Source organism: Lynx rufus, unplaced genomic scaffold (assembly GCF_022079265.1).
Source record: "Lynx rufus isolate CCGP_SWC_20201006 ecotype Redwood Valley unplaced genomic scaffold, mLynRuf1.p SCAF_3, whole genome shotgun sequence".
NCBI classification, from domain to species: domain Eukaryota; kingdom Metazoa; phylum Chordata; class Mammalia; order Carnivora; family Felidae; genus Lynx; species Lynx rufus.
This window is the reverse complement of record NW_025814845.1, coordinates 87,386,537-87,411,969: the sequence shown is the minus strand read 5'-3', so window position 1 is coordinate 87,411,969 and position 25,433 is coordinate 87,386,537. Positions and strand designations below refer to the sequence as shown.

Below are 25,433 nucleotides of genomic sequence, written 5' to 3'. Positions count from 1 at the left end.
TTGTATTTCTGCTTAGTGCTGTGCCAATAAACAGGTTCAAGAGTTCAAGAAATAGCTTAATACAACTGGAGAGATTTTGGGGGGAGCACTTCCTGGTAGCAAGAATTAAACACCGAAAAATTAAGGAGCTGGACCTTCAGCAGGTTTGCCCCATCTGCTTGTTGCGATTTGGGTGTGGTGTTACATAGGCTTCGGGAGAGGGCAAAGGTGTGTGGGGAACATGAAGGCTAGGTATTTCTTTATGTTTTTAAGTCCTTGCTGCAACCCACCTGGGTTCCTCAAGGCAGAGCATGGTTTTCACTATAAGGCAAAGGAAACAGACCACAGAAGACCCAGAAAGGTCTGTATAAAGCCTCCGTTTCTCATTTTCTTATGCCAACCACAAAGCTGTTCTTTTGCATGACTGGCCGAACAAGCCACTGCTTTCAAATGGTATGAGACTATAAAAAGCAATACTTTCTCCAAAGCCATTAAGGTCACTATATTTGGCTCTAGTTTCTCTCAGAATTTAAACTGCTATGTTGTATTTAAATACATTACTTGTTTCTCAAAAGCACTTATTTGACCAATCTGCTTGTAATCTAGGATTTTGTTACTGCAAAAAACCTAATAATGATAATTTATGTTTCCTAATTTTAGGTCTCTGAAGAGGGAGCCAGATTTCACACCCAACCTGACACAAGGATTAGTACACATGGGGGAAAGGCAGCAAAAAAAAAAAGTAACTTAAAAGATTAAAATCTTGAATCTAACAATGCCATTTTAACAATTTCAAGGAATGCAAGGGACTGTTATATTGGTATCTGAACTATATCTATAAAATGTTTACCTACTGAATTTTCACTTGTCCTAGTAAATTAAAGAAGAAACTATCACAAAGTGTTCATTTCTGTAATTGTTACCAGAAAATTTGCATATTAAAAAATTTTTCATTTGAAGGAAATAAATCTGGTTTAAACACCATAATATTTGAATATTATTTTTGTAAATATTAGTGGCTAAGTATCTGAATACTCAAAATGACTGCCAACCGGCATGGTTTGAGAGGGAAAATGAGGTTCTTCAGAACTAGGTCCCGATGCCCGATGTCTTCAGCGAGAGCAAGTGACCCAGGAACCTTCAGCTGCATCAAAATGTTTTGACACATTCCTCCCTCAAAACAGGGAGACAGCTTAGTCAAGACTTTTATTCTTTCCATTTGTGACCACGTGCACTGGTTCACAAGTTGCAAAGCAAAGTTTCTAATAAACAAATGTATCTTTTGTTGTCTACTGAAGGTACCCAGGATGGAGTGTGAGCCCCTCCCCACAAAGCACGGGGACTGTGATAGAATAAGGACCACAAAGTAGATGATATACACCACTAATTATGTAAGGTCCTTAGCCAATTGCCCATTTCTTTTCAGCAAAAATCTAGAACAGGATACACAGGTCTTCTTTTGTATTTCTTCTATGTATACCATAACATGAGACATTTAGTTCCAACACATCTAAGCTATGCCTCCAGGAGATAATTGGAAAAAGAGGGAAGAGATTGGAAAAGAAAAGGGATAGCAGAAAAAGAGTAAGAGTTTTTACAATGAAACCTGAAAAGAGAAAGAGAATATGGAAAAGTATAGACATCAGGGCTGCACTTAAATGGCTCTTAGGGGACCAGAGTAAGATTTATTCTGTGTAAGGGTGGTTTATAGCTTGGGAAGTGAGGAGAGGCACTGGAAGGGAGCGTCAATCCTTGTTATCAAAAGGAGGAAAGCCCTGAGTATTTGGATGGAAAACCAAACTGGCAGGGACTGGGGGGTAGGTGCTGCAACCCAGCAATACAGTGTTGGAAAGTCTGGGGACTACCTATACTGGAATATTACTACCATAGTAATTGTCAACATAAACACAATTAAAATTTATCATGTAAAAAAGGTCAGAGATTCACTTAGCAGAAATTGTTATTATACAGAAACTAGTAATTATAACATAAATATAAATAACTTCTATATAAATAATATATAAAATATTAATTATTCTTTAATCCAGGCTTCCACCTGGGGGTTTGGCCCTATACTTTCTTTGTACATTAAGTCAGCTGTTCATTCTTATATTCTGTATGTTAAAGCCAGGTGATTACAGGACTCTGATTGTGACAGTCCACTGTCAAATGTAGTTGGGAGAGCATAGAAGGAAGGGGGACAGAGAGTATTTTTTTGCTGGGCTATTCTCCGGGCAAGTGGAGAATGGGCAGGAAAGGAAACACAAGTAGGGGATAAAACTGCTAGGTCCTGTCTTATAGCCAGAACTCATTTCCTTAATTTCTATTTGGAGCTGATTTCCCCCACACCTCCTCTGACATATCCTGGGCAAAAGAGTTCCTGCATCTAAGTATCTCCCAATTACTAGTAACAAAAACTTCCTACAGAATATCTCATTGACAGATTAACATACAAACTTCTACCCTATTGTCATCTGTGGATAAGAACACTGGAAAGTTACCTTCAAACAAAGTCCATTAAATTATAATTTAAACTGTAATTGGAAAGGAGCATAAAAATTGCAATGAATGTCTGGTAGGATCATAAATTGGCATAATTCTTTTGAAATTCTGTCTCTTTTTAAACATGTCAAGAGCTTTGTTTAAAAAATATTTTTAATGCTTATTTATTTTTCAGAGAGTGAGCAGGGGACGGGCAGAGAGAGAGGGACAGAGGATCCGAAGCAGGCTCTGTGCTGACAACAGAGAGCCTGATGTGGGGCTCGAATTCATGAACTGCGAGATCATGATCTGAGCTGAGGTCAGACGAACCAATGGAACCAACTGAACCACCCAGGTGTCACTTAAACATGTCAAGAGCTTTAATAATGCTTACACCTCTTGACATAGTAACTCTACTACTGAGAATGTATTTTAGAACAAGTCTTAATACAGAAAAAACATTATCCAAAAATATATTCAGTGAAACAAAAATCGAAATGTCTACAGGAGACATTTAGAAGCATCTGTGAAGTACAGTAAAACATATGTAATACATTAAATATGCATCTAAATGTCCACAGTTGACATTTTGAAGCATCCATGAGATACATTAAACTTACTGTTTAAAAAACAGTATATTATTTTCATAAAAGTGTAAATGTATGAATTTTTAAAAACCAAGTCAATAAATACACCAAAAGAATATCAGATGTTAAAGCTGATGGTGAGATTTATCAATTATTTTTATTTTCCTTTGTACTTTATTTTCTCCAAATTTTCTACAATAAAAGTATTCACCCACATATCTAAACACAAAAATATTTTCAAATAGTTTATGAAGATTATGTTTACAATTCTAACGATCAGGAAATACAATACGATTTCAGTAATGTAAAGATGTATGTTATATTTACATAGAAACAACCTGAAGAAAATATACCAAATATTAACCCTGCTTGATGAATTTAAGATGATTTTAATTTTTTCCTTGTTCCAAGTTATATTTTCCACTTTCCACATTAACCATTCTTGTAATCAAGAAAAAGCTGATGGCTATTTTAACTATAACAGTATTGACAGAGTTAATAGGGAGAATGTGTTTGTTTTTAAAAAGGTATTTTGTTTTGTACAATTCCAAGTATGTAAAAAATGCATGTACAGAAAAATCAGAGCACAAGTACACTAAAATATTAAGAACGGTTATCCAAGTGGTAGGAGTAGGAGATTTTTCTGCTTCCTACATTTGTGTGCAGTCCACATTTAAAAATGTTTCATTACAAATGTAACATTTTATATCTAAAAGTACCTGAAACCATGTATAGTTGTTGCTGTGCTTTCAGGGAAGTACCTACCAACTGAAATCTCTTTATTTCATGTCTTCACTCCCTCAATAAAATGCAATAAAAAATACATGTCTACAAAGTCGTGTGTGTGTGTGTGTGTGTGTGTGTGTGTGTGTGTGTGTTTTAATTTGAGAAAGAGAGAGAGACAGACAGACAGACAGACAGAGGGAACTCAGGCTGGGGAGAGGGGAGAACGGAGAGAGAGAATCCCAAGCAGGCTCCTGGCTCAGTTCTCAGTGCTGAGCCCAACATGGGGCTGGATCCCACAACCCCGGGATCATGACCTGAGCTGAAATCAAGAGTCAGAGTTGGAGTCTCAACCTACCAAGCCACCCAGGCGCCCCCACAAATGTTGTTTTTAGACACACCTGCATCACTGCGGCTCCTTGGCAAAGCCTGGTAAACTAACAGCTAGTTGAATGGTACAGCCCTAATTTGACATACACACACAATTAAATTGGTGTTCAGTTAGTGTCAACTTTCAAAAAGAGACTTAATTGTACTGAAGCGTGATACCTTCTGCAGGGTTTATTTGCAACAAAGGAGTGAGGACTGCTTTATAAATTTCCATATAATGGATGTCACTCAATATTTCACAAAACAAAACCAGTCACTAATTCGGTTTAGTTTCCCCGGAATAAAACTAGCTGCCAAGTAGCAGAGAATGAGGCCAAACTGGATTTGATGGGGAAGTTGGTTCAGTCAAAAATGCAGATCCCCAAGCCCTCTTTTCAAATATTGGTAATTTTTGTGCACTGTGGATGCTTTAAGCTTATGTATTTTAAAAACCTTTCTCCTGATATTTGGTGGACTTTTGCTTCATTGTACTCATTATCAGTTAATAGTTTTTGTCCTCTGTTCTGTGACAAAACTTCAGAAATAACCTGAAATTGCCAAATGATCATTAAATAATGTTTTTCAAAACAGTAAGTATACCATATATAAAAGTTACTTTTAAAAATTCAAAGAATGATTGGAAACCTTAATTTAAAAGTTTACAAAAATCCATAAATCATACTGAGTAATAATCCCAAATACTACAAAATTCTAATTCCGTATCTTCTTTTTAAAAAAAAATTACATTAGTGCTTTCTTCCCTAATTCCAAAAGCTAGATATTACACTTTTTAGAATTACTTCTGGGAATTTATCTAAAGATACCAGCATAAGCATGAGAAGATTGTTTTCCAAATCTACTCAATAGAATTTTTGGGCAACAGATGCACTTTAAAACTCAGAACTTTGAATTTCAGAAAAACTTAAGTATAGGCTATATTAGGTCACACAGCTCACCCCTACCCCCTTGGCTGGATCGGGGAAACACTAGATACTCAAATATTAATATATCTGAGCCAGATATATGAAAATATTCTCATTAAGTCGGGTAAATAAAGACTATAAGGAGCTTCTGGGTAGTTCAAGAGTTGTGACACCAAGGGTTACTGAAGGGAGGAGGGAAGGCAAAGAGAATAGGAGAAGGGAAGGGGAGGAAGAAGGAAGAGGGGAGGAGGAACAGATAGGTCAGGAGGGCCTTTAGTTTTTAGAAGTTTAGTTTTTGAAAATACAGATAAGTGATTCTGGACCTGTAAGACTGCAATCACACTGTCCATCAAGATAGGACTGGTTACATGATAAATAGGTTTTATTTGTACAATAAAATACTATCATACCATCATACAACGTTAGGTGAAGAAAGTAAGTTGTAAAATGTTTTCCATATATAGCATGTTTCTTTATTGTGGGGAAAAACTGTTCTGTGTGTGTAAATAAACCAACATGGCTACGAGACAGGTGATATTACATGGAACATTTACGTTTTACCATTTTGTGTTGAAAAAATAAATAACCAGCATGTTTTGATTTTATTGCCTAAAAAGACAACGATAATTATTCATTTCAGGGTCTTTAGTGTTTATTATAGGAAATGCTGTAGGGATGCCACAGTTTTAAAAAAGTCACTTCCCCCACAAGCTTATACTCTGCTGTGTACAACAACAATATAAAGATTAAAATCGGGGACGTCTGGGTGGCTCAGTCAGTTAAGGGTCCGACTTCGGCTCAGGTCATGATCTCACCATCCGTGGCTTTGAACCTGGAGCCTGCTTCAGATTCTGTGCCTCCCTCTCTCTCTGCCTCTCCCCCACTGGGTGCGCTTGCTCACTCTCGTGCTCTTTCTCTCTCTCAAAAATGAATAAACATTAAAAAAAGATTAAAATTGTTATGAAAAATGTTCACTTCGGCAGCACATATACTAAAATTGTTATGATGAAAAACCAAGATAAGGCAAGAGAGTAACAGGAGGGTTATCCAAACTAGAATCTCTGGGCTTACGAGGTAACAGTCAATTTAAACATTTTACATGAATACTCTTAATCAGAAAAAAAAAAATCAGTGTATCACCAAGTCAAAGGTATATCAAGAACATCTATCATCCATCCTGCTGAGATCCAATTAATATAAATAGCTCTTAGAAACCTGTGCAAATCAAACTTTTTAAAACTAAAAAGGGATTCCACTGGAAATGCTCCAATAATTACTCAATTATGGATTTTTGCCTTTGAGTTTTTTCCATTTCTAATAGACCAAAATAAAACATATGTGTTTAATATTCTAATTATATACATCACAATGGACTTTTATTTAATTGATCACCCCAGTGTTGTCTTCTAAGAAATGTTTAATCCACATGAGGCTTTTAAGAAAAGATTAAGGACGCAATATTATAATCACAGGAAGAGTAAAAACAATTATGCAGGAACAGAAAGGTTGAAGGTAGCAAATACCTAAAGAGGATTTAGAATCCAATTAGACTTACAATGCAGAAACTTTATCATTGAATCCTAATACATAGGATAGAAACTACGGATATAGAAAACCTCAAAACCTGTACCCCAAGTCTAGTGACCAAACTCAAGCAATACTCAAGGGTTAAATATGTAGTAACTGTTACTACACTCACTGATGAAAGCCTGGAAGGTAAGGCAAATACATGGGCAGTCAACACAGAAGGCAGAATTATTTCTGGCCTTCCGTTCTGTGCAGAATTTGGCTCTGAGTGCTAAGGAAGGTAGCAGCAGAGAAGCCCGGCTACTATTCTCAAGGGATTTTTTTGGTTAAGTATCTCCCCCCAATCTTCCCAGACAGAAGTGACTTAAAAAGACCAAAGAGCAATAAAAACAACTTTTATAAATTAGATTACAGCCTGAAATAACATTTGAAGTTTAGTAAAACCATATATACCAGATAGAAGTACAAGTGAAAAGAAAATTCAAATAATGAACTTAAAATGGGGGAAGAAGACTGGAGATGCATGTGCATGTGTGTGTGTGTGTGTGTGTGTGTGTGTGTGTGTGTGTGTGTAATAAATGTCACAGGAATTTTAAGTCTATGAAAACTGAAAACAAAGGTTTTAAAAAGTAAAATAGTTTTTTTTTTTTTTTAATAAATAGCCTTTTAAAAATGCCAAGCCCCACCAGGTGTTGTAGGAATATTGTACACCTGGAACTAATATTACACTGTATGTTAACTAACTGGAATTTAAATATTTAAAAAAAAAATAAAGAAAAACAAAAATGCCAAGCTCCACAAATCAGGAGTGAATGGAAGATCAGTGAAGTAGTTATTCAGTTTAGCAGCAGTCTATCCTTGGGAGTAAACTATGGTCAGAATTCTTTTCTACAGAGTGAAGCAGATTTAGAAAAACACAGGATGATTAAAAGCACTGAACATGAACATGATGCCATGGGGTAGCCAGGAAACACTATAAACTCAATGTTCAATTAGCATCAGGAAGCTGAAAGATGTAATTCCATACATAATCTTATTTCTATTAAATCTAATTTTCATTGATAACCCTACATAAATAGAAGTATTTGGCTATAAATAATCACCTGAAATTGTTTTTTAAAATATACTTTTGCTATCAACAAAATACATTTAAAAAACTGAAATAAAGTAACAGGCTAGAAAAGAAGTTTTTTTTTGTTTGTTTTCCAATTTGGGTTTTGTTTTGTTTCTGCTTCTAACATCTCCTGTAGCATAATCTGCAGCAATAATAGGAGATTGGGAGCCCATTTCCAGAGCTTAGACCGAACAAGAGCAATAATTACATTCTGGTTCATATGGATCTATACTTTAGAGGCACATCTTAAGAATGTCAAAAAGGGGGGTGCCTGGGTGGCTCAGTTGGTTAGGCGTCCGACTTCAGCTCAGGTCATGATCTCACAGTTCGTGAATTCCAGCCCCGCATCCAGCTCTATGCTGACAGCTCAGACCCTGGAGCCTGCTTCTGATTCTGGCTCCTTCCCTCACTGCCCCTGCCCTGCTCACGCTCTGTCTCTCTCTCAAAAATAAGTAAACATTAAAAAAAAATTAAGAATGTCAAAAAGGATTATGGGTTGATGGGGAGCACTGAGAAGAAAAGAGTTCATTTGGGGGGGGGGTTAAGTGTGGGATAAACAAAATCTTAGCTATCCTCTCAGCTTCTAACTCCCTCCTCTGCTCACTGACAATCACTCTAGGTCCTATCCATTTTAATCCTCCTCCCATCACCTTAACTCTGCTTTCTCCAGCTTAGTTCAGGTCAGGAACATCCTGACTTACACAGGGCAGGATATCAATAGCCACAACAAATTTTAAATGGATTAAATCCATCCACCAAAAAGATACCTAAAAAAAAGAAAGCTGATATAGTGCTGGGAGTATCAGGCACCACTTGTATTTTGTACTATTAGAGTGAAAAGTGAAAACATTGAGAGAAGGGTTCCCTAAGAAGATATAAACTCAAGGGGCACCTGGGTGGCTCAGTCGGTTAAGTGTCTGACTTCAGCTCAGGTCATGGTCCTGTGGGTTTGTGAGTTCGAGGCCTGCTTCCAGCTCTGCGCTGACAGCTCAGAGCCTGGAGCCTGCTTCTGATTCTGTGTCTCCCTCTCTCTCTGCTCCTCCCCTGCTTGCACTCTCTTTCTCTCAAAAATAAATAAACATTAAAAAAAACTAAATGGAGACTTGGGGAAAGGGGACACTGGGCTCTGTAACCTCACTGGGCCAGGAGTACTGTACTTGACAATTCATTTCTGGGTCCAAAAATTGTAGCAGGAAAGGTTTTTGGAGGAAATGACATTGACACTGAGACCTGACACATGAGAGGCAGGTATGTAACCAAGAGGGTAAGGGTGAAGAGGTTGCTAAAAAACCCCATTCTATGTAAAGGCCTGATAAGAGGAGACATTGCAAGTAAAGGGAACAGAAGTTAAGTAAATATTGCTGGGAGCACAGAATTTAGGGAAAGGGAAAAACTCAACCCAAGAACAAAGCCTGTAAAAGGAAGGCAGAGGCCAGATTACAAAGGTCCTTGTAAGCAATGTCAAATGTCAGGACACAACACCCTCTAAGAAGCAGTCTTGGACAAAAAACTGAGATAACTGAGGAAAGGTGACCTGACTGGATATTTATTATTATGGAAATTATGTTAATTTTGTTTAGAAGGAACAATGGCAGTAAGGTGTTTTGTTTGTTCTAAAGAGACCCTTTATCTTAAAGAGGCATACCAAAATAGGTACAGATGGATGATGAGATATTGGGATTGCTTCAAAAAAATCCAGGGGTGGGGGGGATGATGAAAAAGATTTCCTGTGACAGTTGTTGTAGCTGATAAGGTTCACCACACGGTTGTCTCTACTTTCAGTATAACTGCTTGAAATGGTCTATTGTAAGTTTTTTTTTAAGTCAAAATAAGCAATGGATTTTGGCCACAGAGAGCCATTTAAGGGCTTTAAAAAAGCCAGTAAAGCAGGAAATGGGCTGGGAACAAAACCAGAGAGAGAGAGGGACAGCTGCTCAAATGGTCAGTGGTCAGTCCTTCCCCACAGTGACTGTGCTGCTTCAGTTTCTTCTTGGAGAAGATTGTTTGTCACTTTATATCTTTTTTTTTTAATGTTTATTATTTATTTAGTTTCGAGAGAGAAAGAGAGAGCACAAGCAGGGGACGGGCAGAGAGAGAGGGAGACACAGGATCTCCCCAAATCTCCAGTTAAAAACAAGTGCCTATTTATAACTTTGGGCTTGTTAGAAACTAACCTTCCCTTCTGGGGTCCTTTGTGTCCGACATTTTCACAGTACGGTTACTATTCTTTACATCTGCCTGTTGACCTATGTATTCATGCATAATTACTACACAAACCTCTTATAAATGGTGTTCTATAGATGCAAATCAGATTTTGCTTCAAAATTTGCCAATTGTAAGAAAATCCAGAGCATTTTAATTAAACATTCTATTTAATAATCATAAAGCCTTTCAAATGTGAATTACATACTTAGTCAATATCTGGGTGTCATAAAGAAAGCTTTTATTGGGAAAAGTATTTTACAAATATGTATTTTAAACAATTTTATCAACATTATAATCATGCAAAGCTAGCTGGGATTTACCCCTCTTATGCTAGCTTCTCTCTGCCAAGAAAATAAATAACTATTTAATTAATAGTTTAGTTAATGCTAGGTTGGAATATTTAAGTGTTGAAAATTTTTTGAATTTGTATCCTATTAATGATTTAAATTAATATAGTGTAGACTTAAGACTAAGAGCGGTAGCTAACACTTATGTAGTATTTATTATTTCCCCAAGACTATTCTAATTGCTTTACTTATCTTATTTAATCTTCACCACAACTCCGATCGGTATTATTATTACCCATATTTTACAAATGAGCACATAGAAGTTAAGTGAATTAGCCAACGTCACCAGCTACTAAGTAGTGGAGCCAGCATTTGGTACTTACATGGTTCTAATTTAGTATGTCATTTTGCCACTTTTTGAGAAAAAAACATCTACAAATGAGCACACGGCTTCAGCAAAGAAAAGGAAATGTGAACCCCTACCAAATCTGAAGAGCCAACCATAGAGATAGTAGGTTCTCATAGCCAGATCTCCTCTGCCGCTTCCTCTTGACACAGAGTAAAAATGTTCCAGAGTCAAAGGGGAAGACCTGACATTTCCTTTATAGCTGTGACTCCCACGCTCGGTCAACTCACCTCCTCCAACTTTTTCTTTTTTTTTTTTCCCCCCCCAAGTAGGCTTCACATCCAGCATGGAGCCCACTGCAGGGGTTTGAACTCATGACCTTGAGATCAAGACCTGAGCTGAGATCAAGAGTCAGATGCTCAACCATCTGTGCCCACCCCCCCAACTTTTTCATTTATATTCTCTTTGAGATACAGGGGACAGAAATGCTCCAGGAAAGCAGAACCAGGTCAAGTTTAGTTTGTTGTGCTAAGGGTGGAGAAGGGCCATGCATTTTATCTGTGCTGTGTACTATACTGGAAAGAAAGAAGTACATTACAGTGCACAATCTCAGGGAGACCATGCAGACCCATCTTCAACTAGAGGAACTCTGCTTTTCTATTTTGGAGGGGTAACCCAAAATCTCATCTGAAACCTGGGTTCTGTGGCTAAAATTTTAAAAAGTAATGGTACCATGGCAAGGTCCTGGATCAGAATAGACCAGAATCCTTATCTCTATGTATTTGGTCACAAATAGGCCATGACTAATCCTGGGTACATAATTTAGCAATGTTGGGTTTCAGTTTCATTTAATAGAGTCCCATTATTTTATTTCTAAGACCTTTTGCCACATTAAAAAAATATATCATCCCAGGGCACCTGGGTGGCTCAGTCAGTTGAGGGTCCGATTCCTGGTTCAGTTCAGGTCATGATCTCATGTTTGGAGAGACTGAGTCCCACATCAGGGGGACTGATAGCACAGATCCTGCTTGGGATTCTCTCTCTCTCCCTCTCTCTCTCTCTCTCTCTCTCTGTCCCTCCCCAGCATGTGTGCGTGCATGCATGCTCTCTCTCAAAATACATAAACGCACTTAAAAAATATATCCCATAAAAAGAAAGCAAAGAAAGGGGCGCCTGGGTGGCGCAGTCGGTTAAGTGTCCGACTTCAGCCAGGTCACGATCTCGCGCTCCGTGAGTTCGAGCCCCGCGTCGGGCTCTGGGCTGATGGCTCGGAGCCTGGAGCCTGTTTCCGATTCTGTGTCTCCCTCTCTCTCTGCCCCTCCCCCATTCATGCTCTCTCTCTGTCCCAAAAATAAATAAACGTTGAAAAAAAAAAAAAAAAAAAAAGAAAGCAAAGATGCATTAGCGATCTCAACAAAGACAGCTAAAAGAAGGCAAACAAAAGTCCCATTTCTCACATAAAGAAGTAGGGTAAGGTAACTTATGGATAAAGAATGAACTAGCCATCGGATGCTCTAGGTAATTCCTCTTAGAGGTCAAAACACCACCATGAGATTGGTCCTATGAGCGAGAAATTGATTCTGTCAAAGATATAAAAATGTTTGGGGGCACCTGGGTGGCGCAGTCGGTTAAGCGTCCGACTTCAGCCAGGTCACGAACTCGCAGTCCGTGAGTTCAAGCCCCGCATCAGGCTCTGGGCTGATGGCTCGGAGCCTGGAGCCTGTTTCCGATTCTGTGTCTCCCTCTCTCTCTGCCCCTCCCCCGTTCATGCTCTGTCTCTCTCTGTCCCAAAAATAAATAAATGTTGAAAAAAAAAATTAAAAAAAAATGTTTGATATTTTAATTTGCTTGATATAGATAATTTATGGGTAACAGTCCATAGGGGTTTATTAAGATAATGAACAATAAAAGTTTACTCAACAACCACAACCCCTACAACATGTCCTTGATAATATCAGAAGCAAATTAAATACAAGTTGAACTTACATGGTAATTAATATCTTAGAATCCTAAAGTCCAGGTTCTAACTCTGACTCTACCACTTGATAAGAAGTGAAGCAATCTCTTTGGTCCTCAGTTCCTTCTGCCTTACCTCTCTGACATTCTCAAATAAGGAACTAGGCCAAATGATTGGCCATTGGCATATTACAATAAAAATATAGTTTATCTTTGTTCCTTATGATAAGAAATAATATTTGTCAATATATGCCACATGAAAAGGGAAATAAATTCATGCAAGAAACATCCATTAGGTTCCATTCACTGCTTAGCTGTCTAAATGGAGTAAGAAGTCTACAGTGGGGTGGGGGTGGGGGCTGATGGAGAACCCTTTTTGTACCAGGGCTGAAGCCAATTAAATAAGATCTCAACAAAGAGCTCCTGATTTCAGGTTAATTAAAGAAGAAATAAGACATCAAAACTGAAGAAAATAACTTTATAAGATTGTAGTGAAAGGTCACATCACATAGAACAAATGATGGTTAAATTAGATGCAAGGTAAAGAACACAAAGTTATTAGGTGAGCTCAGAGGCCAATACCAAAAGATGCAAAAGAACCAAGTATTATGCTTTATTATACCAATTGACCATTATATGGATGCAGATCCAAAATTAAGAAATAATATAATACAAGTTAGTGTAAACCATATATTGTTAAACCAGGAACAGTTCTAAAATATTTAACATTGAGAAGTAAAAATATCCCAAGTAACTTGAAAAAGTATATCTTGATTTAAAGAGCTAAGCTATTCTACTAGCATTAATAGAATGTCTGTTTAAAGGCAGACAACTTACAATATCAAGTAAGACTAGACTTCTCTGGTAATGGATTAGCAATCATTGATTTGATTTTTTTTTTTTTTCTGGTTAGCAGACTATTATTTCAGTGTTAACCTCAGACAACACACACATACACACCCACAACCATACACACAGACACATACAGACAGAAAACACACACACGCTGAACCAAATATTGGACATGCAGAAGGTCACGTATTAGAGCTTTTCTTTCTTTCTTTCTTTCTTTCTTTCTTTTTTCTTTTTTTCTTTTTCTTTTTCTTATGTTAATTTCTTTTTGAGGGAGAAAGAGAGAGAAAGAAGAGGGCGTGTGTGTGAGCCAGCGGGACAGGGGCAGAGACCGAAAGGAGGGCAGAGGATCTGAAGCAGGCTCCATGCTGACAGCACGGAGCCCAATGTGGGGTTTGAACTCATGAACCATGAGATCATGACCTGAGCCAAAGTGGGACATTTAACCAATTGAGCCACCCAGGCGCCCCACATATTAGAGCTTTCTTAATTAAAATATCAAAGTCTTCCCTCAAATTTTATTTTTTTTAATTTTTTTATTTATTTTTAAAAAAAAATTTTTTTTTCAACGTTTATTTATTTTTGGGACAGAGAGAGACAGAGCATGAACGGGGGAGGGGCAGAGAGAGAGGGAGACACAGAATTGGAAACAGGCTCCAGGCTCCGAGCCATCAGCCCAGAGCCTGACGCGGGGCTCGAACTCCCGGACCGCGAGATCGTGACCTGGCTGAAGTCGGACGCTCAACCGACTGCGCCACCCAGGTGCCCCTTCCCTCAAATTTTAAAATAAAGTGAGTTCCATCAAAGTTTTTGAACCATCGGAAACATGATTTATGGCTTCTATTTTTGAAAATAAGTTATATACGCTCAGTAATCTTTTATGAATGGTTAATACCGTTTTCCACCAAGTAACAAAGATTCCTGATGAAGACTGAAAATCTAAATTAATAGAAAAAACTCTACGTTCGTTATAAAGCCAAGCTTAAAAACTTTCCCCAAATCAACATTCTACACTCAGGAAGTTATTCAAGGTATGAGACTGCATATAAAATGGATTCTACTGTTCAGTGCTAAATTTCATGAGCACTACTGTGGCTTCAAGAAAAGTCAGAAAATTTTAGAGTTAAATGGGCATGTCTCCTACTTTTTATAGAGATCCAAAAGTTAACCTTAAGTCACCAGGCTGTTGTTTTGGTAACACATCTTCATAGTTGCTGAATAAAATGGTGTTAGTTACTTAGGTGTACCGTTGGCCAGGGCATTGAAATAATTTTAATGAATGAATATGGCTAGCCTTTGAGATAATCCTGAGAGCCACCCCCCCCCCCAATCCCTTTCATCCTGTTGATTTTATGGCAGATCCTTCCTTGGGAAAAACTCCCACCTGACAGAACCAGAGAGAGCCTCTCTACAAGTTCAGGAAGAAGAAAGGTTCCTATCTCACAACTCCCTCACAGCACTGCTGAATCGCTACAGATGATCGAACATCATCCAGGCACTGCTGTCCCACTAGGCCAAAGGGCAGCAACATATTCTCAACAGAGTCTGGTAACACTCTGTTTTCCTTCAAGGAATAAATTCAAGGGAAGTTAGGACTCTTCAGAGATGTAATTGGGATTAATGCCATGGCTTCCTCCCCTTACAGAAGCTCCTCCCATTTCTTTTGTCTAGTTCTGAAGGGTTTGCAGTTTGCACCTACTGCAGGTTATCTCTGCTGGGGTGGGAGGTTCAAGGGCAGTCCACGTCTGCCTTGTGGCAGTATGGCTGGCCACCAACCAAGTGCCTGGCTTCTAGAGCATCAGAGTGGCCATGAATGAATGTATCAGCTCACACACTCAAAGACACCAGATCTATCTCCCTGTTCTCCAAAGAACCTCCTAAAGGAGTCAATAACGTGTCCGCATAATTAGGATTTCCATACATGCTACAAAGCCCAAAAATTTCACCCAACTTATGATGCTTTACTTAGTGCGACTTCAATCCTTATTATAATGTATCTTATATAAGGGGGACATAGCATAAGGTATAAGAAATAGAACACAAAAACTCGTGTATATTGCTTCAGAACATTATAGATGCCTCAGAACCCCACAAGGAACCTCTGTGATTATATCCCCCTCTCCCTGCATAATCCTGATGTAGGTTTTCAATATATAAATAACTTTCAAAGTACATAATGCTGAAAACCGTTGGAGAACTTTCTTAAAGGATGCTATAATTATAATTTTTATTAATTGCAGCTCTCAAAATGATAAAAGCATAAATGATTCCTTAAAAGTTCTCCTTGGGGCACCTGGATGGCTTAGTCGGTTAAGCATTCGACTTCGCCTCAGGTCATGATCTCACCGTTCATTCGTGAGTTCGAGCCCTATGTCGGGCTCTGTGCTGACAGCTCAGAGCCTGGAGCCTGCTGTGGATTCTGTGTCTCCCTCTTTCTCTGCCCCTTCCCTGCTCATGCGCTGTCTCTCCCTCTCTCTCAAAATAAACATTAAAAAAACATTTTTTTTTTAAATTTTTTTTTCAACATTTATTTATTTTTGGGACAGACAGAGACAGAGCATGAACGGGGGAGGGGCAGAGAGAGAGGGAGACACAGAATCGGAAACAGGCTCCAGGCTCTGAGCCATCAGCCCAGAGCCCGACGCGGGGCTCGAACCCACAGACCGCGAGATCGTGACCTGGCTGAAGTCGGACGCTTAACCGACTGCGCCACCCAGGCGCCCCGAAAAAAAAAACATTTTTTTTAAAGAAAAATAAAGTAAAATAAAAGTTCTCCTTTTTGGGTTTTCCTTCATTCCTTCACAATTCTGCCCCTGCCCCTTAGGGAGTTGTCTAGAGGATGGGAAGCACGGTAACACTCACCAGAGCTTATGATAATAGACACTGGTGCTTCCCAAATATTAATGTTAATAATATTTAGTGTTATTACCACATGTGCCTGTTAACATGCACACCCACTTCGTGGGGTAGGTACCATTATCACCTCCATCTGTGGCATGAGGAAGTGAAACCCAGAAATCTAGCACGTGGCCCAGAAGATTTGAATCCAAGTAATCTGGCTCCAGAGTCCATGCTCTTCTTAGCCACTCTGCTATGTTGTGATTCTCTGAGATTTTGGTCTATTTCCACAATTAGGAATGTGCTATTTTTTTCCTTAAGAGAAACGGATTTCCTTCCTCATGAATCCTTCTGGGGAGAGAGATCTCATCTTTCCCTCCTCCACACTTCCTCCCCAGTTACCATGCAGGTAACAGTCTGTTTGCCCGTTGAGGTGATTTCCTTTCAAATATTAGCCAGCCCCACCTTCTAACCCACAGCTTTGAGCTCTAGGTCATCTGATGCCTTCAGTGCCTGTGTGAATGTTTATCCCACTCCCCAGTGACTTATAAGAGGGACATTTCCTGGAAATATTGTGGATGGACATTTCACTATGGTGAGGTGTCCAGAGTGTCTGAATCACTCCTGTTGCCTAGTAACCTGTTTGTGTTTGGCAGGAGGAAGGTGACTCACACACAGGTACACTCAGACCCAGGGCAGATATTTATTCAGCATGACCGGCCCTAGATGGTTGATTTCATGTTTAACCTTGACACTGTTCCTTCTCACATGCCACTGTTAGTATAGGCCCCTTCAATTCTCTCCAAGTCAGGGAATTCAAAATATAGTATGCTGTGCATAGAATCAACAGATCCTTTGTAGCTGAAATACAGGCTACATTATTTTCCCTACTGAGTTCTAAAGGAAAAAGTTCAAGACAAAAGTAATTACAAAATTCTTATATGTAAAAGTGAATTGAAATTATATGCAGTCGTGGAAGTTACACGCCATCCCTCTGAGAACTTAGTCCTTTCATGAATTCAGTTAATATAACATATTCCTAAACAGCGATGAATCACTAATTTTGACCTCATACTTAAGAATTTTTTCAGGAAAATAGAGTTGACTCATTTGGTGGGCCACATTCTAGGCCAGAAAAACTTTTACACTTACACACATACCTGTCTTTATTACCTGAAAGAATTGATGAGCAAATATAAGTAGCATCAGACTTGAAGGGATTTACTTTCAAACAGAATATGAATATATGGAGAGGTCATAGCGGGCCTACGGTCACCTCACTGATCTTTGCCTTCAAATTTAAGTTAGCATGCATGCTTTAGCCAAAACGCTCCAGAATAAAACACTCTGGACTTGCACTTCATGTAAATTCTCCAGTAGTTATTACTATTCCCCTAATATTTTACAGACCCACCATTTCTCCTAGTGATTTCTATTTATTAAATATTCAAAGGAGGAAAAGTGGCTTCAAAAAAGACACACACATACACATATACCAGACTGTGGGGTTTTTTTTGGTCCTTCTTTTCAGCCATACCTGCTATAGACATGGAGAGTAAGACCTAAGAGTGTACCTAAATGGCACCTCTAATCTTGATGGGAAAGTCCTGAATCCTAAATTTATTGGACTTACAGACATATTGCTTATAGACTGAAGGGTACAAATGTAGTTTAGGAAGTTTTCTTTTTTCTTCCCTGCACTAAGTAATATTCATCCTAACAAAGGGGTTCCAGTATGCCTGGTATCTATATACCAGATCTATTAAAATCTAATACAGGATATAAATTTTATTTTGTTCTCGATAGGTATAAAAGGGATACATAAATGTACTTGGCAAAGATTTTCATCTTAAACATATGTTAAAACTTTTCTCCAAAAATTTTCTCCAAAACTTTTTTTGAAAGGCATATTTTAGGGAAAAAAAATCTTTCCATATCTAAAAACTTCTTGAAGTCTGCCAAACTCCATGGCAGGCTTAAGAAAAAGATGCCTTCATTATCCAGAACTGGCTAATTGGTTACAATTACTACTGGCAAGCAATATGGGGATAAATTGCCCTCCAAAGTATTTTGAAGTCCTTAACCATGCCTAAAGCAGGTTCGCCCAATTTGAGGTTCGTAGTTGATAAGTGAACCTGCTGGAGCCCACATGTTTGGGCTTGTGCATATAACCGGGGATAGAGAGTAAGCTCTGTTCTTCAGAGTCCCAAAATGGAGCTATGCTTGGGAAATGAAAGTGCCAGCAGAAAGCTTAGGATTTAAGCTCATGAATTTGTTGCTGACCATCTGCTTCATGCAAGTTTCAGTCACAAAAGAACTTTCATTAGCATCAGGTGAACCAGACAGACATTGTCCCTGCCTTTACAGAGCTTGCTGTCAGAAAAACAAGTAACTATAACATAGGGAGAAGACTCTAGGAACACCTTGCAAAGGTATACCCCTTAGTTTGGAAAGATCAGGTAAGGCTTCCTGGAAGAAAGGGCCTCTCAACTCAGATCTGAAAAGTGAAGAAAAATCAGGCAAGGTGGGGTGGGGTTATTTAAGGCAGAGAAATAGTATATGCAAAGGCCTTCAGGAACAAAGGAGAATATGGTTAGTATGGATGGGAACAGAAGGAAAGTCAGCTTGGCTGAAATGGAGAAAGATAGGCTCCTGAAGAACCTGATAAGACCTTTTTATGATATTTGGATTTTGCCCCAGGATGATGGGATCAGGGACACGCTCAGTTTTGTAATTTATGAGGATCCCACTTAGGATTCCTGACACTTAGAAACCAAGGAGATGAGCATTTCTTACACTCAGCAGAAAATGAATAGGTCACTCCTCTACCCAAGGGTGAATGTATGAGATTCTTCATGTAACCTGTTTCCTGTAGAGCCAGTGAGATGTTACCATGTGACCTGGAAAGAGAGTGGCTAAGCGCTCAGCCTGTGGAGAGGACTCAGATTCAAATTCTAATTCTATCACGTTCTACCCAATACTTAACTTTGGGCAAGTCCTTAAACCCTCTGTCTCCGAGTGGACTTAAAAGTAGCTACCTCATACCGTTGCTGTGTAAATGGCATGAGGTACTATATGTGGCCAAGAGCAGCAGCTGCCACGATGTCATTCAATCTTGGTCACTGTCATCAAACACATGCCAGTCAACCAACTGCAAGCATTAAGAACCATTGCTGTAGACTACATTTAATATTTTTAAACACTATAAACACTTTTCTTTAGAAGCCGTCTATTGAAGAAAAGTAGCTTACACAAATACTGTACATCTTTCTGTTTAACACTTATCAGTTTCCCATTTGAATATTTAAAATTTAAAGTGGGATGCTAAAGTTGTATGATTATTCAAAAATAAGCTTTATTTCCATCTTTGGGCCTTATGTCTATTTGGACAAAAATCTGCTGTCCTAAGCAAAGTTTCCAGGACGATTTGCAGATAAGCTTCAGAACTTCAGAATCAGAGCATAGTTAGAAATCACACTGCCTAACTATACTTCTATGGCCATGAGTCCAAAGGAATTTGAGTAAATCCATTTATTTAATAATCAAATTATAGAAAATTAAAGCAAAAGGTATTGAAGCCTAAATGTAGACATTGGGAAGACCAAAGAACCAGTTGTGGATTCACCATTAAATGTCTAACCCTCTGATATCAGCCGCCTTCTTGCTGCCTCCATTAGTTAGATGTAAATGCTAAATCAGTGTTCAGAAATCTGAGGAATTATACATTTTACAAGAGAACACAGACTACGAGTGAAGATATAATGCCGAAGGTCAATTAACTGCATGCTAACAATATTTGTGTCACTCACCACGAACACCTCAGACAGAGTATTAAAGTCTTTAAGAGCTGATTGAGCTATAGTGCAAGACCACTTCCAGTTCAGTGATTCACTAGGAGGACTCCCAGGACCCTGCCTGTAGTTCTACTCATGGCTATGATTTGTTACAGCATGAGGCTAGAGAGTCAGCAAAGGGAGAAGGCACATGGGATGAAGTCCAGAGGTGATCAGTAGCAAGCTTCCAAGGGTCCTCTCCCACTGGTATCACACAGGTTGTGCTTAATTGCCTGGCACTGACTGAGTTGTGACAACACCTGTGAAATATCATCTACCAGGGAAGCTCATTAGTGACTCAGTGTCTGGGATTTTTACTGGGGCTGGTCATAGAGAAACCTGCTGTTGGGCATGTACCCAAATTCCACACTCCTGGAATGCAAGTGGGTATTCAACAGAAACTGCACTGTTTGCACAGTTTAGGCACAGTGAGCCACGCTAACGAGGGAATGATGGGAACCCTCCCCAAATCTGTTCCCAGACGCCAGTCAAGGAGCCAAGGGTGCAAGCAGGCCTCTAGGGAGAGCAGTCTCTCCATCTGATTTCAATTAGCAATATAAGACCAAATTATAGGAGAAAGGTCTTACTCTTAGCAGGTCACCTGAGCCTGAGAAGCACTTTTATCCTATATACTTTCAGTATTTAAAATGTAGCATTTTTAATGTAGACAACCATGATCTTAAATTACATAACGGAAGATTTAAGACAGCCTTTTGTACAATAAAAAAAAAAAAAGCTGAATTCTAGTCCTATTTACTTTTCTGAGCATCTTCTTTTCCAAAATACCACTGAAAAATCTGAACAAATAGTGTTCCTACATTGAAACTACTCTCAGAAACCATTTAGCCTACCAGATTGGCAATAAAATCCAGACCCAGATAACAGGTACCCTTCACAAGTTTCTAGTAGGGATGTGAATAAGAAAAACTCCCTCTGGCAGGCAATCTGACAAGATATCTTATGAAAATTATACATACACCTTATGACCTGTAGTTCAGCTCTGCAAATTATATGCTCTGGAATATAATTGTGTACACGCAGAATAACCTATGTACAAAGTTATTTATTGTGGCATTGTTTAAGAGCAAAGGACTGGCCACAACCCAAGTGTCCATCAATAGGTCACTATTTAAATTGTGGTACATCCATACAATGGACTACTCTGTAACTGTTGAGGGGGGAAAAAAAAAAAAAAGAACGAGGAAGCTCTTTTAGTACTGATTTGTTAAACCCTCCTACATATGTTAGGAGAAAAACATACATTGTACAGAAGTACAGTTTACTATCTTTTACTTTATGAAAAGGGCAAATATGAAACCACATTCATATTGTCTGTGTATGCAGAAACTCGGGAAGGATGCATGGGCCCCTAATAACAGGCTGGGAGAGGGTAGTGGAGGCAGAATTGGGGCAGAATCTGTGAACCTAAAAAAATATATATTAAAATGACACCCTTGACATGTAACCCTTCTGTCTTTTCTAAGTCCAGGTCATATCCCTTGGCACCTTTTTGCATGCGTGTGTTTTTTTAATAGGCTTCTGTATTTCTGCAGTGGTTAAACTAGAACATAAGATTGCTTTATCTTCTTTTCCAAATCCGGTTCCCGCTCTCTCCTTTGCATCTTGAGTCTGCCTGCCATCTTGAAGGGGGTCTCCCCAGGACAGCTGACAGTGAATTAAGTTCTCTATGCCTCCCTTTGAACATATGCCTGCTGAGGAAATTTGGGAGCTTCTTAAAAGCTCAATTTCTGAAAGCAGGGATTTTGTTTTGTACACTGCCTTATTTGCAACACTGAACAGAGCGCCTGGCACACAGAAATTGCTCAGTAAGTATTTGTTGAATAAATGAATTCTTTTCTTCATCTAGCTTCAATGGAACAGACACTACCAGACAAAGAGGGAGATATCATCGGGGTCAAATATTTAGAAATAGTTGTCATGCCCAGTATTGGCTCTATATAGGCATTCTAATCCTAGCAACATTCCTAGGATTATTTTGAATTTTACAGAAGACAAACAAGCCTATAGAATGCTGTGCTGAACGAGGACTCTTAAATATTCATAAAAATTTATTTTTAATTAACTTGGGATTATAAGGCCTTGGAGTCCATCTCAGGGCTGAAGTCTTTTTAGGCAAACACCACACTAATTAGTAATGATAAAAAAAAGAATGGCTAAAAGAAGCAATGAACCCCCAATCGTAAGGTGCCTGCCCACAAGCAGCATAGAGAAAATATTTTGCATTAAAAATGTTACTGCTCTTTTTAGTTAGAAATAAAATTCTCCTTCAAATTAAATTCAAATCAGTCTAGACAGTGAACTGAATTGCACAATGTCAATCCTAAAAGAGAAAGTTTCCTCCTCAGTGAGTCCAGAAGGGGTATGACTACCATGCCTTTCTAACCTTGGTTTAAATGACTATAAAAACTAAATAACTCTGCTAGTAGTAATTTCAGTAATGTGGCTAAATAGGTGCACACCTGACTGATGTTCCTTTGAAGCATTTTCTTAATGCATACTTGAGGTGGTTCCTGAGTGCTGTCTGTTGGCCATTAGTAATGCAGAGAGATTAGGAGGTTTTGGTGCTCCCTCTATCTCTTACTGTCATTTAAGGCAACAATCCAATGAGTGAGGAAACATGCCAGCACCTGGATCAGCATGAACTCTAAGACTTTGCTGAGGACATTCTCAGTGAAGGCATTAATGGAATGTTTTAACTGGAAAGGGAAGACAGAGAAGTTTCAGGACAACTGGTAGGTAACCAACCGTCAGCTGATGCAAATCGTATTTATGATCTCGCACCAGGAAGCACTGAACCTACTGTTTGCAAATGGTAGCACGCTGAGCCCCACCCTGGTTCATGCAGCAGGCAACACCCGAGGTCTCATAGCAGATCCTTTCTGCGAAGAGTGGTATAGGGCAGAGGCTGACAGCTCTAAAAGGACGGGAAGAGTGAGAGGTTCAATAAGAAAGATGCTTTGTTGTTACGTTTTGTTGGTTTTCTGGGGATGGAGGTGAAATAAAGAGCTAATACTGTCCTCCTGGAAGAGTCACCAGGAGAACACGGACTCTAACAGGTACCAGCATTTCAGGAGGAGAAATGCAACTCTTGGCCAGTCATTCCCCTGACATTTAATACCTGCCAGACCCTGTTCAGAGGTGGAGCAATGAAGGTGGGCAGATTCCTGTCCCTTGTGATGCTCACGTGGAAATGTGCCAACAAACACATAGATAAACAAGAAGACTGTGATAAATGCCACTGAGAGAAGTCAATCAGAATCACAGCAAGGTTGGTGTGGCTCATTTAGAGCAAGTGGTCAGGGATGCAGAGGATGCTATTTAAGACAGTAATTGTGGGGGAGGAGGGGGTTGGGCAGCCAAGGAAGAAGAGCACTCCAGGCCAAAGGAGCAACTGGTTCAAAAGCCCTGGGGCAGGAATGAGCCAGGCGGTTTAAAGACTGGAAAGTCATGCATGCAATGCTGAAGCACTGTGATCAGAGGAGGACCAAAGCACAGTGGAGGGCAGAGGCCAGGTCACCGAGGTTTTACGGGCCAGGTGGAGGTACTGCCTACACACAGGGCAAAGTAAGCATCCAGGAACCCCAGGCTGCTCGGGGGTGCACACTTGGTCACTTCCACACAAAATGGTGGAAGACTCTCTTTGAAATACATACAGCTGCTGCAACCTTTTCATGGATTTTTTAAATAGACTGTAACTGTTTATAACTTGGTATTCATGACATAATAATATATTTGGCTTGCAGATTTTTTTTTTCAATTACATAGCTAACATGGTGCCTTTCATCTAGTCAAACTTAAAATACGTCCCCTTATTGGGGCGCCTGGGTGGCTCAGTCAGTTAAGCCTCCGACTTCAGTTCAGGTCACGATCTAACGGGTCCTGAGTTCGAGCTCCACACCAGGCTCCATGCTGGTGGTGTGGAGCCCGCTTGGGATTTCTCTCTCCTCCTCTTTCTCTCTGCCCCTCCCCCACCTGCTCATGCACACTCTCACTCAAAAATAAATTAAAAAAAAAAAAAGTGCCCCCTTGTCAAAAAGAAGAATGGGTAAAGAGGGGGTGGATGACAGAATGCAAATTCATGGTTACTATTCCAAAAACTCTTATGTACACATGCTAACGTAGTAGCATGTTAAGACGCAGTTTTAAAAAATGCCACTAAAGTTTATGATTTACTGTAATTTGAAATATATGTACTATGCATGATTTCCTAAAGGAATAAAGTAAATGATATAACTTACAAAAGAAAATGCTACTATAAGAAGAGTAACATTGGGGCGCCTGGGTGGCTCAGTCGGTTGAGCGGCTGACTTCGGCTCAGGTCATGATCTTGCGGTCCGTGAGTTCGAGCCCCGTGTCGGGCTCTGTGCTGACAGCTCAGAGCCTGGAGCCTGTTTCGGATTCTGTGTCTCCCTCTCTCTGACCCTCCCCCATTCGTGCTCTCTCTCTGTCTCAAAAATAAATAAACGTTAAAAAAATTTAAAAAAAAAAAAAAGAAGAGTAACGTAGAATCAGAGTGAGGTAGATCCAGACCAGGGGTTCTTGGTCACAAGATAGAGTGGAAGAAGGAGAGGTATTGCCTGTGACTGAATATTGTTGCACCTGCTCCTGGTAAGCAATCACTGTTAAGGTAGCAAAGCTGGGAGGTGGGGGTGGCTTATGAACAAGGGCTCTGACACCTAACTTCACAATCAGCACCTGTGTGACTCCAGGAATGATACTTAACCTCTCTGTGCCTCAGTTTCCTGGTCTACAAGTGGGATAGCAACAGTACTAACTCCATGGGGTCTTTAAGAGGATTGAAGGAATTCATATTTATGGAGCTCAGAAATAGCACCTGGCATATTGTGTACTACTGTTAAATAACTAAAATAGAGATGAGGTAACAGAATGTACCAAGTCCTACAATGTGACAAAAGCTCATGCCGAGCTGGGCTGTGTGTTAGGTTCTCACTTCCTTTGTATAAGGAAGAGAGACGAAACAAAATTCTCTAAACTCAGAGAGACAGCGTATGGATCGCCATATCTGCATGTGTTGGGACAAAGTGGGGAGCCGTGTTTCATTCCCCAGGGGACCAAAGCTTTTCTTGACATTTAGCTCAAGAAATACACTCACTGCGGGTCTCTACACAGGAGGCCAGCCATAAGCAATAACGCAGACCAGGGAGACCATCGTCTGACGTCATATGATGGTTTTCCAGGGTATCCCTCCATACATTCCAAAGCAGAACTCTCTAGAGTTTCTTTAGTAGGAAGCCAAGGCAACATGATACAGATAAGCTGCTCTGATGGTCTGGTTCGTTTCAGGGATACACCTGCATCAGAAATGCATCCTTTACTTCCATTTCCTTGAGCCATGCTTCTGATAAGAGATGAGGAGGAGACCGCTCCAGAT

At 39.5% G+C, this 25,433-nt stretch overlaps 1 protein-coding gene across 3 annotated transcripts in view; it reads right to left on the bottom strand.

Annotated features, from left to right (window-relative positions):
- Nucleotides 1-25,433, bottom strand: part of SGMS2 (sphingomyelin synthase 2) — an 87,202-nt gene that overhangs the window by 30,413 nt on the left and 31,356 nt on the right. The gene's annotated exons all lie outside the window — the stretch shown is intronic.